The 16,221-nt window shown below is 39.7% G+C and overlaps 1 protein-coding gene across 2 annotated transcripts in view; it reads right to left on the reverse strand.

The window, feature by feature from the left end:
* PRELID2 (PRELI domain containing 2) overlaps positions 1-16,221 on the reverse strand; it is a 458,899-nt gene that overhangs the window by 124,055 nt on the left and 318,623 nt on the right. The window contains exons 9-10 of one of the 2 annotated variants that reach the window (XR_010112232.1): positions 9,328-9,478; positions 8,141-9,054 (exon numbers count right to left, since the gene is read on the reverse strand). The exons of the other annotated variant lie outside the window; for it this stretch is intronic. The gene's annotated coding sequence lies outside the window, so the exon portion shown is untranslated. Of the gene's footprint in view, positions 1-8,140; positions 9,055-9,327; positions 9,479-16,221 lie in introns of those variants that run through there. 2 annotated transcript variants of the gene reach the window in all.

Here is a 16,221-nt window from a genome sequence, read left to right on the forward strand (position 1 = left end):
GGAGGAAGAGAGAGAGAGAGGAGAGGTGCTACCTACTTTTGAACAACCAGATCTCATGATAACTCACTCCCTATCATGAGAACAGCACTGAGAGAATTGTGCTAACCCATTCATGATAAACCACCCTCATAATCTAATCACCTTCTACCAGGCCCCACCTCCAACACGAGGGATTACAATTGAATATGAGATTTGAGTGGGGACACAGATCCAATCTGTATCAAGATGAAAGAACAGAAATTAAGGTAGAGATAACAGAAGCTATATGAAAGGGGAGGAGGTGTTATAATGATGGCCAGGTTAATAAATTTTGTCTGCCACATTTCCATTACTCATATGGAAAATTACTTTGAATTAAAATTATTTGTATACATGCATTTTCTTCCCAACTGAATGTTGAGATCTTTGAGGGCAGAGACCACATCTCATTCATCTCTTTTGCCCTCGGAGCTTAGCCCAGTACCTGATACATAGCAACCACTCGATATGCATATAATGAATTAATGAGCACATTAATTAGTTAATTAATTACAGGCCTCCAGTAGCCATGGCTATGCTGCCCAATAGTTATGCAAGAAAGCAAATTAATGATTTCCTAGCTCTTGATCCCCAGAAGTTTTTTTTTTCTGCCATGTCTGTATAGATATCACTAATAAGGACTTCAAATAAATGAGGGCTATCTGAAAGATAGGCTGACTACTAGGATCCCAAAACCCATTTTGATCTTTCACTGAAAGAAGGGCAGCTATGAACCACACAGCATACACTTTTTAAAAATGAGAATTAATTTCCTTGCCTCTGGCAGTAGCTTTTAGAAGCAATGGAGTGGATGGCTGGGAGAGTATTCACAGGGGGTGGAGGCCTGGGGTTGTCAAAGCTGGGAGATTAGTGATAGCAGGGCCCTTGTCAGAAGATGTACCACAGAACCTAACTCTCCCATCCCCTAGGGTCTGAAAGCTCCATGAGGACTGATCATAACTATTTCATCGCTGTGGTTCTGTCTACTTTGCAAAGTTCATGAGCTATTCTAATCCTCTGAGCAACTGTAAGACTCTCTTTCCTACCCCATGTCTCCACACCTCATCCACTTAATTCCACAGTTTAAAGCCACATAGAGTGAAAGAGTACACACTAAAACAATGGTGATAAAATTAAGAGAAAAACAAATATTTGGACCACAGAACTTGATATCAGTGTTCAGACGTTTAAAACAATAGTCATGATAATATGAGCTCACATTTATTAAGCTCCTACTAGATATCAGTCATTTTCTATGCATTTCATCCTCCAAACTGCCCTATGAAAAAATCACTATTATCATTTTCATTTTACAGATGAGAAAACTAAGGTATAGAGAGGTTAAGAGGCTTGAAGAAGATAAAAGCACAATGGGCTACTGTGTGACCCCAGGAGTTTGCTGGTCCTGTGCATTGAATCACCATATTAATTGTTTCCATGATCAAATCAATTTAGGAAATCATTATCTAAACAACAGTTCTTTAGTACAGGACTTTGCAGCTTTTAATATGCTGGTTTGCATTGGGATTCTGTGAGAGTTGTTTTCTAAACTCATTCGATCATGAATCATTTGTATTACATTGGGAAATATACCATAGGTTTACCCTTTATCTTGAATTCAAAGTCTCTGGAAAGCTATTTGATGCTTCTAAAGAAGGAACTGGGAACCTCACAGCACATTGTGAAAAGTAAGAAAAATTACCTTCCATTTACACTGGACCAGGCTCTGTAGTAAGTTCTTATTCACATATGTAAAATGAAGAAACTGAGGCTCAAAGAGGCTTGCCCAATTTGCCCAAGTGCTGGAGTCAGAATTAAAATTCAGCCAGGCTGACCTCAGAAGCAACACTTTAAAGTGCTAGACTATAATGCCACTCAGACTGGTGAGCAACCAAGAATCTCTGAGCAGCAGCACATGACCATGGAACAGCACAAGCTCGCAGGGCAGTGCCTGGCTGTGACCTTGGGCTGGATCAACTTAACCTCACCAAACCCGTTTTTACACCCTTAAAATGGAGGTAATAGAACCCACATTCCAGAGGTTGATATGAAGATTGAAGTAGATAAGGCATGTAAAGGACTTTTATTAGGGTAACTGGCCCATAGTAAATGCTTAATAAACAGAAGCTACTAATTTTCTTAACTCCAAACAGAGCACATAGTATTTTCATTTGATCTTGGCCAAAAGGCTGAGAAGCGATACACATAACATTTTCTAGAAACATTTTATCTTTCATGTTCCAGATCATGTTGTTTTCCTTGAAATTTCTTTCAGTGGACAGATGACCACAGGCAGAACAGGTAAGGCAACGTGGAGTCATGAACACTTGATTCATCTATCTGGTTAGGATAATTGCCACAGAGAGACATACCTGAACTCATCAGCTAAGTACCTCCCTTTTATTTAGTAACTGAACCCTTCCTCATCTGATCTCATTTGTTGTCTTCTAATCACCTTTTCAAAATTCCATTTAGATTTTCCTTCATAGAAGAGGCAGCTCTCTTCATGCATACTTCATTCTACCCTTGATTATTGTCTACTTCATTTGCATATAACTTATCTAATTATATTGTTACCTAGTACGTCCCTGTAACCTAGTTTCCTGGGATGGTGCCTACCCAGCTGAGAACCACACAGACTTTCTCCAAATGGTTGAACACCAATATATTCTTGTTCACTTCACATTTTGGACACAGGACTATAAATACTCTGCAGTCTCTTTGGCCCTAACTGGCCTCTGTCTTCACATACTTAAGCAAGCACATCCTATTCTCCTTAATCCACTAATTTGATATATTCTCATTCAATAACACAGCGTACAGAATGTTTCCAAGCATACATGACCGCAGAAGTATACCTTTGCAAGCACACTAGCTCTATACATACTGTATACACTTATATTTAAACTTATACATTTTCTTCTATGATTCAGTAGATTTCCATTCTGAGCAATACTATTTATCAAATAGTCAGCAAAGAGAAAAAACACATTTACTACCATCCAAGTGCAAGCCATCATCAATGCCACCACTAGTCCATATGGTGGTTTCTTACAAATTAGAAAAATACACTCCCTCTGAGTAGCTATGGCCTTGTGACAAAATTTACAATAGGGAACATCTGAGTTGGACTGTAGCTCTCATTTTTCCACTTTTCTGGACACTCTCAGCAGCACAAATCCCAAATAACTATACATGGTAGCCCTGAACATCTTTTTCTTGATTACTATAATAACCTCTCATCTGATCTTCCTTCTTTTTTGTTCTTGACAAACTATATTTTATTCTCAACATTTTGATCTTTTCAAAATATAAATCAGATCATATGACTCTCCAGCTCGAAATCCTCATACTTGGAATAAAATGCAAGAACTACCACATGACCCAGCAATACCACTCCTGGATATTTATCCAAAAGAATTGAAATCAGGATCTCGAAGAGATATTTGCATTCCCATGTTCATTGTTGCATTATTCACAATAGCCAAGATGTGGAAAAAGCATAAATTCCCATCAACAGAAGAATGGATAAAGAAAATGTGGTGTATACATCCAATGGAATATTATTCAGCCTTAAAAAGAAAATCCTGCAATATGTGACAATATGGATGAACCTTGAGAACACTATGTATGTGAAATAAGCCAGTCACAGAAGGACAAATACTGTAGGATTCCACTTACATGAAATATCTAAAAAGTCAAACTCATAGAAATGGAAAATAGAATGGCGGTTTCCAGGGGCTGGGAGGAGAGAAAATGTGGAGTTACCAGGAGGATTCTCGAGGTCTGATGTACAACATTGCGCCTATAGATAACAATGCTATGTTGCATTTTTAAAATTTAAGAGAGTAGATCTCATGCTAAATGTTCTTGCTACAATTAGAAAAATTAAATTTAAAAGAAAATTATTGACCCACAAGAGCCTGTATTATTTGGCCCCTCTCTTCATTACTTCAAATCCTGCCCCTTTTGCTCACTCTGCTCCCATCAGAATGGCTTTCTTTCTGTTTCTGGGACATTCCAAGTTTATTCCCAGTTCAGAGATTTTGTTCCTTCTTTTAGTCAACTAAGATACATAACAAACCACTCCCCGAATGAGTAGCTTGCTACAATAAGCCTTTTGTGCATATTTGTGCATGGGTCTGCTGGTCAGTTCTAGATTTGCAAGGACCAGCTCTGCTTCAGGCCATAGGTCAGCTCAGCTTGGCTTCAAACTATGAGTTCAGTTCATATCTGCCTTGTGTGTGCCCAATTCTGCTTAACCAGTGCTACCCAGGCCATGCTCCTTTCATTGTGCGTAGTAGGAGTACAAGAGACCAAGCTGAACTGTGAAAGCACTGAATTTAAAACCTTGAAGAACTTCCCATTGGCCAAAACAAGCCGTTCAATCAAGCCCAACATTAATGGGGCAGGAAATGACACTCTGCCCACAATGGGAGGATACTGCAAAGTTATCTGGCAAATGGGGTAGATATACAATCCTATTAAGGACAATGAAGGATTAAGACCAATAATTCCATCTACCAGGCCCCTGCTACTACCAGCAACTAGAATTTTCTGTTCCCACATTTATTCGTGGCTGGCTCTATCTTTGGTTTCAATGCCACCTCCTCAGAGAGGCCCTCTATGACCACCTGTGCTCACGTCACCCTCAATGGCTCTCTAATTCATTATCCATTTTTGTTTTGTTTATTGTATGCATAAATTTCAATTAACTCATTTGTTTGTTGGCTCACTTATTCATTGTCTCCCTCCTCTGGAAATATACACAAGGATTTTCTCTGTCCTATTCACTATTTAAACTGCAACTAGAGCATCACTTAGCATACAGTAAGGGCTCAATAAATCCTTAAAGATAAATACATTCTAGAAACCTGCATTCTTATGTACACTTGCATTTTTGCTTTTCATTCCAATGTTAGTCCCTCAGCATATTTTCAGTTATTCTTTGTCAAATATAAATAAATGTCTGAATGCGGGGTGGGAGGGTCAGGGAGGAAGACTATGTACTATGTCATATAGTCAAAAATAAAGGATTTGGAATCGAGTTCTAGCAGTGTATGACCTAAGCCTTAGTGTTATTATCTATAAAATGCGGGGGGGGGGAAACTGCAGATTTGGCCATAAGGATTAAACTAGGTGATGCCTGTATAACACTTTCCTGAAGTTGGAGAGAGTAGCATGTAGTAAGATGGGAAAGGTAGACACAACCCAGTTAGTGGAGCCAATGTAGAGTCTCTTAATGGATGATTCAGAAGGGACATGTGTTTTCCAGTTTTTCAAACAGATTTCCCCTGTGTTTTTTCTAGTATAAGTGGATCCACAGATTGCCAGTCCCCATTGTCACCCAGGTCATTCTGCTGGGGCTGTGGATGGCTGCATTCCCCCATGGCCCTCTAGTGTTTGCAAGTGCTGAGGGACTTTTGGTGGCCTTTTTCACTGGCTTCTGTTTCCACAAGAATTGCTTCAAGCCGACAAGACTGTCTCCAAATTAACCCTAAATGATATGGCCACACCTTTCTATCAGACCCTAATAAAATTCTGTTTTGGAGACATGGGGCCAGATTGAGTCCTTTTATTGCTATCATTTCTGAGCATTCTCCTTCCTTGAAAAACTGTATTAATCAATTAATTTTCCCATGAGGTAGGTAAGAAACTAACTTGAAGAATTAGCATTTTGTTAGAAGGGTAAATTAAGGGAAAGAGTAACAACTCACCCTAATGTTAGTTCTCCTAGTTGAGCTAATATGTAGTTAATTCTCTTATTTTAGCATTAACTTTGCATTAGTATTGTCCTCCCGTGTTCATAAAGATTACCAAAATTTAGTAGTTTAATAATGCTTTTGTGGCAATAGTATAAGAAAACAGTCACTCTTGTTTAGCGATAGTGCGAATCTATAATCTTTCCCAAGAGAAATTTGGCATTTCTATCTATTCCATATTTAAAATGCACATTCACATTGGCTGAAAAAATCAATTTCAAGGATTTAGGCTGCAGTTACTTTTGCATAGATAGATAGATAGATAGATAGATAGATAGATAGATAGATAGATAGATAAAAAAATGTAAAGATTATCTATTAATAAATCTTTTTTCTCCACATTGTTGAAGTTGAAATAAACAGACATATAGTTGTATATGCTTAGAAAAGTTTTAGAAGGCTGCACAAAAAACTACTCAGAATGGTTAATGGAGGTAAAAAAGCCAAAGTGACAGAGAGTGAGTAAACACCAAGTAGAAAGAAAAAGCTTTTATTTCCCCCATTTAATGGGATGGTGACTGAATTCATTAAAGATTAGTATATTTTATTTTTATTTTTAAATATTTAATTAATAAAATTAAAAAGAAAGAAAACATACATTGTGTCTGTCCCTACAGGATTTTGGGATCTAGATATTATAGGGCACCTATCTTCTCCTCTTGCTCATGTTCCTGACTCACTTGCTCCTAAATAAGAGACAGGATACACATTCTTACTAAAATAAGAGAATTGTTTACATCTCAAGAGTTCTCCCTCAAATGATGCAAGGCAAAGGAGAAAACAAACATGCAGGAAGTCGCTGGCTTGAGGGGTGGGAACAGAATGGTGGGCCAAAAATAACCGGCCTGGCATAACCAGCAGGCAACATCATCCTGTGACAGGGAATCAGGGATGCCCTTTGGATCTTTTCTGAACTGAGGCTTGACTCTCCATGTTGAAAGTAGTAGAGCAGAATTGAAATACTGGTCTAATGAGTCCAAATTCATAATCATAATCTGTAAAAAACTGAAATGAGGGTCACCTTGTCAAAGTCAAACACTGGAATTCAGTGGTTTTAATTGAGAGGGTTCCTGCAAGAGGTAAGAGATAGAGTAGGTATTTGCAACCTGGGCTGAAAAAATGAAGTGCATGTCACAGGAAAATTGGCTGTGAGCATCCGTGATATGGGTTAATAATTACAACAGCAATGACAACTGCTATGTGTTGAATATGTACTGTGAGTCAGCCATTATGCTAAGCATGCTACATACACTTTCTCATCGAAAGCTGCAACAGATTTATCAGGTTTATTTTACAGATTAAATACTTAGTCCTACAGTTTATAAGTGGTAGAGCCAGGAATAAAACTACATTGGCCTGATTTTCCAAACCCATGCTCTCAACTACTCTATGACAAGATGCTTTTATTTAGAATTGCCCTGGAATTCTAAGTGGCTTTTTAGAGAGGCAAGGTCACCCAGGCTGCCCTGCACAACAGCAGAAAATTTCACATGTCTGAGCACCCATTATCCAGGCTGCCTGGGCCAAGACTCAGGGCAAGGGCCACCCTGCCTTTCCTTTTGCCATCTCTGAAAGAGGAGTTCTGCCAGAACCATAAGTAATAATGATTCACAAAGTGCACAGTCATTACTGTGTTGATAATTTCCCAAGCTACTTTGGTTTTCTCCAGCTCTTAGGATAAAAACAAACTTTTGCTTTTCTTCATCCTCCTTCATTTTGTTCTTTAAAACAATGTAACACTGTAAAGCAGATGCTGTTTTCTTCCTTTTAATATTGAGGAAATGGTTGCTCTGACACATCAAGCATCTTGCCCAAAGTTAGTTAACAAATTACCTAACCTCTCAGAATCTGTTTTTTCACTGATAAGTTGGAGATAATATCTAACCCTTAGAGTGGCTGAGATCATATTTCCAAAGTTCAGAGCAGAAAGTAGGCATTTGATAAACTGCACCTGCTCTCGTTGTTAAGTAATTATATTACTTAATGTGATACCATTGTGTGAAGCTGCATACAACATGCATGACCTTGAGCAAGTTACATAACTTATCGGAACACCTTTTTGTCCAAGGGGAGTATTATCATTCAACTTGCTTGGCTATTTTGAGGACTGAATGAAATAAATGCTCTACATAAAATAGCTACGCTAGTGACTGGTTCACACTCAAACCTCAATAAATAATCATCTCCATAAAAAAGAATGCTGTTGACATGTGTTCACCTATAGAACTCCATGAACTTGATCTATCATGTTTGAAAGCAACATCTTTGCTTTCTTTGCTCTTCCCTCACCACACTTTTTCCCAGACTCTTTAGAAATATATAGAATATTAAATGAGACTTTTTTCTCTCCGTTGACATTGTTTTTTAATGGGACTAGACAGCCTTACAACAGGCTCCAGCTTTTTTTTCTCATCCTTCAAGTCATGGAGGGCTCTTCCTAGCGGCCTGCAGTAAGAGGCCTCAGAGGAGGAGGCATTCTTGCCTGGATCTTATTCAGAAACACTGATGATGCAATTCTTGGCTCTGGCCACATGCTTGATTGATTTCCAGTACAGCATTTGATGTGAAGGGGAGGAAGAAAGAATCCCTCTCACCCATGGCTAGAAATAATTTCAGAAGGCTAGAGGCAAAGCAGAGGTGATGCTAGCTATCTCCTGGAACTGTTGATAAACCAGCAGTCTCCTGCAAGCCAATTTTATGCATTTGCTTTTCTATCTTTTTGCTCCCCCTACCTATCCCCCTACCTATGTCCTCTTACTGGGCATGCTGGGAAAAGCCTCACAAATTTAACTAAGGAAACTCTGGGTGTCCTGTCATCTAATCTTCAGCCTGAGGTTGTAGCTGCCTTTTGCAATGTCTTCTCTCCAAATCAGCATACCTGATTAGAAGACCTGTTCCCTCATGCTCAGCCTTCAGGTGCCCAGTTTTGGAATTCAGCATCTCTACATGAAATATGCCAGATCCGTCAAGAGGCCAGATGGTTCACAGATGCCTGGAAGCAGGGCAAAGTAAGCTGACTGAGGTATGTGGTGTAAGATGCAGCAAACAATATCACCAGGAGGCTGGAAACTCAAAGGTGATGTCAGTCATGTCGCCTCTTGATTCAGAAGGGTAATGATGTCAATCTCTAACTGCTGTCCTGAAATCCAGTTCAGTGAAAGCTATCACTAACCACAGTGCCTGTCTTCATAGGAACACGGGAAGCTATTTTTTCATCTGCTGTTAGTGATGTGATGATCTTCAAGAAATGCACATGCATAGCTTTAATTGAGACCTACAAAGGCCAAAGAGTTCAAATGTTTTAATTAAAAAATAGTACCATTATATATTTATTACATGTCTAGCATTCTCTTCTAAATGTCACACTATTATATCAGCCCAGTCATTACAAAGTTATCCTCATTATACAAACGGAAAAATCAAGGAATGGAGAGCACTCTTAAATACCTTCTTCGCGACTGAAAAGCTAATGTATTCACTAGGAAAGCATCTGACAGAATACCCAACAGACAGTGAATTCCACAAGTGGGGATTGTGCTGTTCTTACGTGACAGTATGATGAGAGACAGGCAGCTATGGCCATTCATTTCGTGGTTCAAAAATGTCCAGCCAGCATCTTTGTGGATTTCAGTGGCCTTTCCTTCATGGTTACAGAATGACTGTTTCAACTCTGGGCATGAAGTCTGCATTCAAAATGGCTGAAAGATATCAAGGGACAATGCCAGCATCTCTGTACATTCTATTAGGAAAACAATATCTTCCAGGAACTTCCTGAAGACCCCCTGGTAACAACTCAATGGTCAGAAATAAATCACATGAACATCCTCTATCTGCAAGAGAAACTGGAAAATAAAGTATTTTGCCTTTCTAGCCTCCATAGTGGAAGCTGACGAGAGAGAGATTATGCTAGCTTGGACTGGGGCTGCAGTGGCAGTAAAATTAGTGAGAAGTAGATGGCCTCAAGAGATATTTTGTGGTAAAAAATCAAAAGGCAAATCTTGTAGACTGATTGCATGTGGAAAATGAGCAAGAAGAGGGAATCAGCAATGAATCCTAGGTCTCTAACTTGGTACATTCACTGAGATCAGGAGTCATCAAGAAGGAATAAATTTTGTAGATGAAAACTCATGAGAAGAAGCTGGTGGCTAGCAAGATGGCCAAATAGAAACAGCTCCAGGCTGTAGCTCCCAGCGAGATCAACACAGAAGGCAGGTGATTTCTACACTTCTAACTGAGGTAACCAGTTAATCTAATTGGGACTGGTTAGACAGTGGGTGCAGCCCCCAGAGTGCAAGCCAAAGCAGGGTGGGGAGTCGCCTCACTTGCGAAGTGCGAGGGGTCAGGGAACTTCTACCCCTAGTCAAGGGAAGCCCTGAGGGACCGTGCCGTGAGAAATGGTGCTATCTGGCCCAGATAATATGCTTTTCCCATGGTCTTCGCAACCCAAAGACCAGGTGATTCCCTCGGGTGAATACACCACCAGGGCCCTGGGTTTCAAGCACAAAACTGGGCAGCCATTTTAGCAGACACCAAATTAGCTACAGGAGGTTTTTCCATACCCCTGTGGAGCCTGGAACGCCAGCGAGACAGAACCATTCAATCCTCTGGAAAGGGGGCTGAAGCCAGGGAGCCAAGTGGTCCACCTCAGCGGATCCCACCCCCACGGAGCCCAGCAAGCTAAGGTCCACTGGCTTGAAATTCTCACTGCCAGCACAGCAGTCTGAAGTCGACCTGTGATGCTCGAGCTGGTGAGGGGAGGGGAGTCTGCCATTACTGAGGCTTGAGTAGGCGGTTTTCCCCTCACAGTGTAAACAAATCCACCTGGAAGTTTAAACTGGAAAGAGCCCTCCACAGCTTGGCAACGCTGCTGTAGCCAGACTCCTCTCTAGATTCTTCCTCTCTGGGCAGGGCATCTCTGAAAGAAAGGCAGCAGCCCCAGTAAGGGGCTTATAGATTAAACTCCCATCTCCCTGGGACAAAGTACCTGGGGAAGGAGGTGCAGCTTCAGCAGACCTAAATGTTCTTGCCTGCCAGCTCTGAAGAGAGCAGCAGATGTCCCAGCACAGTGCTCTAACTCTGCTAAGGGACAGACTGCCTCCTCAAGTGGGTCCCTGACCCCATGCCTCCTGACTGAGAGACACTTCCCAGCAGGGGTCAACCGACACCTCATACAGAAGAGCACTGGTTGGCATCTGGTGGGTGCCCCTCTGGGAAGAAGCTTCCAAAGGAAGGAACAGGAAGCAAACTTTGCTGTTCTGCAGCCTCTGCTGGTGATACCCAGGCAAACAGGGTGTGGAGTGGACCTTCAGCAAACTCCAGCAGACCTGCAGCAGAGAGGACTGACTGTTAGAAGGAAAACTAACAAACAGAAAGGAATAGCATCAACATCAACAAAAAGGACATCCACACAAAAACCCCATCCGAAGGTCACCAGCATCAAAGACCAAAGATAGATAAATCCACAAAAATGAGGAAAAAACAGCTCAAAAAGGCCAAAAATTCCAAAAACCAGAATGCCTCTTCTCATCCAAAGGATCACGACTCCTCGCCAGCAAGGGAACAAAACTGGACGGAGAATGAGTTTGACGAGTTGATAGAAGTAGGCTTCAGAAGGTGAATAATAACAAACTCTACTGAGCTAAAGGAGCATGTTCTAACCCAATGGAAGGAAGCTAAGAACCTTGAAAAAAGGTTAGATGAATTGCTACCTAGAATAACCAGTTTAGAAAAAAACACAAATGACCTGAAGGAGCTGAAAAACACAACACAAGAACTTCGGGAAGCATACACAAGTATCAATAGCCGAACAGATCAAGCAGAAGAAAGGACATCAGAGATTGAAGATCAACTTAATGAAATAAGTGTGAAGACAAGCTTAGAGAAAAAAGAATGAAAATGAACGAACAAAGCCTCCAAGAAATATGCGACTATGTGAAAAGACCGAATCTACGTTTGATTGGTGTACTGAAAGTGATGGGGAGAATGAAACCCAGTGGGAAAACACTCTTCAGGATAACATCCAGCAGAACTTCCCCAATTCCCCAACCTAGCAAGACAGGCCAACATTCAAATTCAGGAAATACAGAGAACACCACGAAGATACTCTTCAAGAAGAGCAACTCCAAGACACATAATTGTCAGATTTGCCAAGCTTAGAATTAAGGAAAAAATGTTAAGGACAGTCACAGAGGAAGGTCGGATTACTCACAAAGGGAAGCCCATCAGATTAACGGTGGATCTCTCTGCCAAAACCCTACAAGCCAGGAGAGAGTGGGAGCCAACATACAACATTCTTGGAGAAAAGAATTTTCAACCCAGAATTTCATATCCAGCCAAACTAAGCTTCATAAGCGAGGGAAAAATAAAATCCCTTACAGACAGGCAAATGCTAAGAGATTTTGTCACCACCAGACCTGTCTTACAAGAGCTCCTGAAGGAAGCACTAAATATGGAAAGGAAAAACCAGTACCAGCCACTGCAAAAACATACCAAATTATAAAGACCATCGACACTATGAAGAAACTGCATGAACTAACGGGCAAAATTACCAGCTAGCATCATAATGACAGAATCAAATTCACACATAACAATATTAACCTTAAATGTAAATGGGTTAAATGCCCCAATTGAAAGACACAGACTGGCAAATTGGATAGTCAAGACCCATCAGTGTGCTGTATTCGGGAGACCCATTTCATGTGCACAGACACACATAGGCTCAAAACAAAGGGATGGAGGAATATTTACCAAGCAAATGGAAAGCAAAAAAAAAAAAAAAAAAAAAAAGCATGGGTTGCAATCCTAGTCTCTGATTAAACAGACTTTAAACCAGCAAAGATCAAAAAAGACAAAGAAGGGCATTACATAATGGTAAAGGGATCAGTGCAACAAGAAGAGCTAACTATCCTAAATGTAAATGCACCCAATAAAGGTGCGCCCAGATTGATAAAGCAAGTTCATAAGACCTACAAATAGACTTAGACTCCCACACAATAATAGTGGGAGACTTTAACACTCCACTGTCAATATTAGACAGATCAACAAGATAGAAAATTAACAAGGATATTCAGGACTTTAACTCAGCTCTGGACCAAGTGGACCTAATAGACATCTACAGAACTCTCCACCCCAAATCAATAGCATATTCATTCTTCTCAGCATCACATCACACTTATTCTAAAATTTACCATATAATTGGAAGTAAAACACTCCTTAGCAAATGCAAAAAAGAAAGAAAGAAAAGGAAATCATAACAAACAGTCTCAGACCACAGTGCAATCAAATTAGAACTCGTGATTAGGAAACTCATTCAAAACCGCACAACTACATGGAAACTGAACAACCTGCTCCTGAATGACTACTGGGTAAATAATGAAATTAAGGCAGAAATAAATAAGTTCTTTGAAACCAATGAGAACAAAGATACAACGTTCCAGAATCTCTAGGACATAGCTGAAGCAATGTTTAGAGGGAAATTTATAGCACTAAATGGCCACAGGAGAAAGCAGGAAAGATCTAAAGTCAACACTCTAACATCAAAATTAAAACAACTAGAGAAGCAAGAGCAAACAAATTCAAAAGCTAGCAGAGACAAGAAATAACTAAGATGAGAACAGAACTGAAGGAGATAGAGACACGAAAAGCCCTTCAAAAAATTAATGAATCCTGGAGCTGGTTTTTTGAAAAGACTAAAATAGACCACTAGCTAGACTAATAAAGAATAAAAGAGAGAAGAATCAAATAGACACAATAAAAAATGATATAGGGGATATCACCACTGATCCCACGGAAATACAAAGTGCCATCAGAGAATACTTTAAACACATCTATGCAAATAAACGAGAAAATCTAGAAGATAAATTCCTGGATGCATACACCCTCCCAAGACTAAACCAGGAAAAAGTCAAATCCCTGAATAAAACAATGACAAGTTCTGAAATTGAGGCAATAATTAATAGCCTACCAAACAAAAAAGCCCAGGACCAGACACATTCACAGCTGAATTCTACCAGAGGTACAAAGAGAAGCTGGTACCATTCCTTCTGAAACTATTCCAAACAATAGAAAAAGAGGTTACTCCTCCTAACTCATTTTATGAGGCCAGCATCATCCTGATACCAAACTTGGCAGAGACATAAAAACAACAAAAATTTCAGGCCAATATACCTGATGAACATCAATGCAAAACTCCTCAATAAAATACTAGCAAACCAAATGCAGCAGCACATCAAGAAGCTTATCCACCACGATCAAGTCGCCTTCATCCCTGGGACGCAAGCCTGGTTCAGCATACCTAAAACAATAAATGTAATCCATCACATAAACAGAACCAATGACAAAAACCACATGATTATCTCAATAGATGCAGAAAAGGCCTTTGACAAAATTCAACAACTCTTTATGCTAAAAACTCTCAATAAACTAGGTATTGATGGAGTGTATCTCAAAATAATAAGAGCTATTTATGACAAAGCCACAGCCAATATCATACTGAATGGGCAAAAACTGGAAGCATTCCCTTTGAAAACTGGCACAAAACAAGGATGCCCTCTCTCACCACTCCTATTCAACATAGTATTGGAAGTTCTGTCCAGGGCAATCAGGCAAGAGAAAGAAATAAAGGCTATTCAAATGGGAAGAGAGGAAGTCAAATTGTCTCTGCTTGCAGATGACATGATTGCGTATTTAGAAAACCCCATCGTCTCAGCCCAAAATCTCCTCAAGCTGATAAGCAACTTCAGCAAAGTCTCAGGATACAAAAACAATGTGCAAAAATCACAAACGTTTCTATACACCAATAAAAGACACAGAGCCAAATCATGAGTGAACTCCCATTCACAATTACTACAAAGGGAATAAAATGCCTAGCAATACAAATTACAAGGGATGTGAAGGACCTCTTCAGGGAGAACTACAAACCACTGCTCAAGGCAATAAGAGAGGATAAAAACAAATGGAGAAACATTCTATGCTCATGGACAGGAAGAATCAATATCATGAAAATGGCCATATTGCCCAAAGTAATTTATAGATTCAATGCTATCCCCATCAGGCTACCATTGACTTTCTTTACAGAGTAGAAAAAAACTACTTTAAATTTTATATGGAACCAAAAAAGACCCCATATAGTGAAGACAATCTTAAGCAATAAGAATAAAGCTGAAGGCACCACACGACCTAATGTTAAACTATACTACAAGGCTCCAGTAACCAAAACAGCATGGTACTGGTACCAAAACAGATATATAGACCAATGGAACAGAACAGAGCACTCAGAAGTAATGCCACACATCTACACCCATCTGATCTTTGACAAACCTGACAAAAACATGCAATTGGGAAAGGATTCCCTATTTAATAAATGGTGTTGGGAAAACTGGCTAGCTATACACAGAAAACTGAAACTGGACCCTTTCCTTACACTTTATACAAAAGTTAACCCAAGATGGATTAAAGACTTAAAAGTAAGACCTAAAACCATAAAAACCCAGAAGAAAACCTAGGCAATACCATTCAGGACACAGGCATGAGCAAAGACTTCATGACTAAAACACCAAAAGCAATGGTAACAAAAGCCAAAATTGACAAATGGGATCTAATTAAACTAAAGAGCTTCTGCACAGCAAAAGAAATTATCATCAGAGTGAACAGGCAACCTACAGAATAGGAGAAAATTTTTGCAATCTATAAATCTGACAAAGGGCTAATATCCAGAATCTACAAGGAAATTAAAGAAATTTATGAGAAAAAAAAAACGAACAATCCCATCAAAATATGGGTGAAAGATATGAACAGACACTTCTCAAAAGAAGACATTTATGTGGGCAGAAAAACATGAAAAAAAAAGCTCATTATCACTGGTCATTACAGAAATGCAAATCAAAACCACAATGAGATACCACTTCATGCCAGTTAAAATGGTGATTACTAAAAAGTCAGGAAACAACAGATTCTGGACATGTGGAGATATATATAGGAACAATTTTACACTGTTGGTGGGAGTGGAAATTAATTCAATCACTGTGGAAGACAGTGTGGCAATTCCTCAAGGATCTAGAACCAGAAGTACCGTTTGACTCAGCCATCCCATTACCAGGTATATACCCAAAGGATTATAAATTATTCTACTATAAAGACACATGCACATGTATGTTTATTGTAGCACTGTTCACAATAGCAAAGGCTTGAAACCAACCCAAATGCCCATCAGTGATAGACTGGATAAAGAAAATGTGGCACATATACACCATGGAATACTATGCAGCCATAAAAAAGGATGAATTCATGTCCTTTGCAGGGACATGGATGAAGTTGGAAACCATCATTCTCAGCAAACTAACACAGGAACAGAAAACCAAACATTGCATGTTCTCACTCATAAGTGGGTGTTGAACTATGAGAACACATGGACACAGGGTTGGGAACATCACACACTGGGGCC

This window comes from Pan paniscus, chromosome 4 (genome assembly GCF_029289425.2).
Source record: "Pan paniscus chromosome 4, NHGRI_mPanPan1-v2.0_pri, whole genome shotgun sequence".
In the NCBI taxonomy this organism is placed as follows: domain Eukaryota; kingdom Metazoa; phylum Chordata; class Mammalia; order Primates; family Hominidae; genus Pan; species Pan paniscus.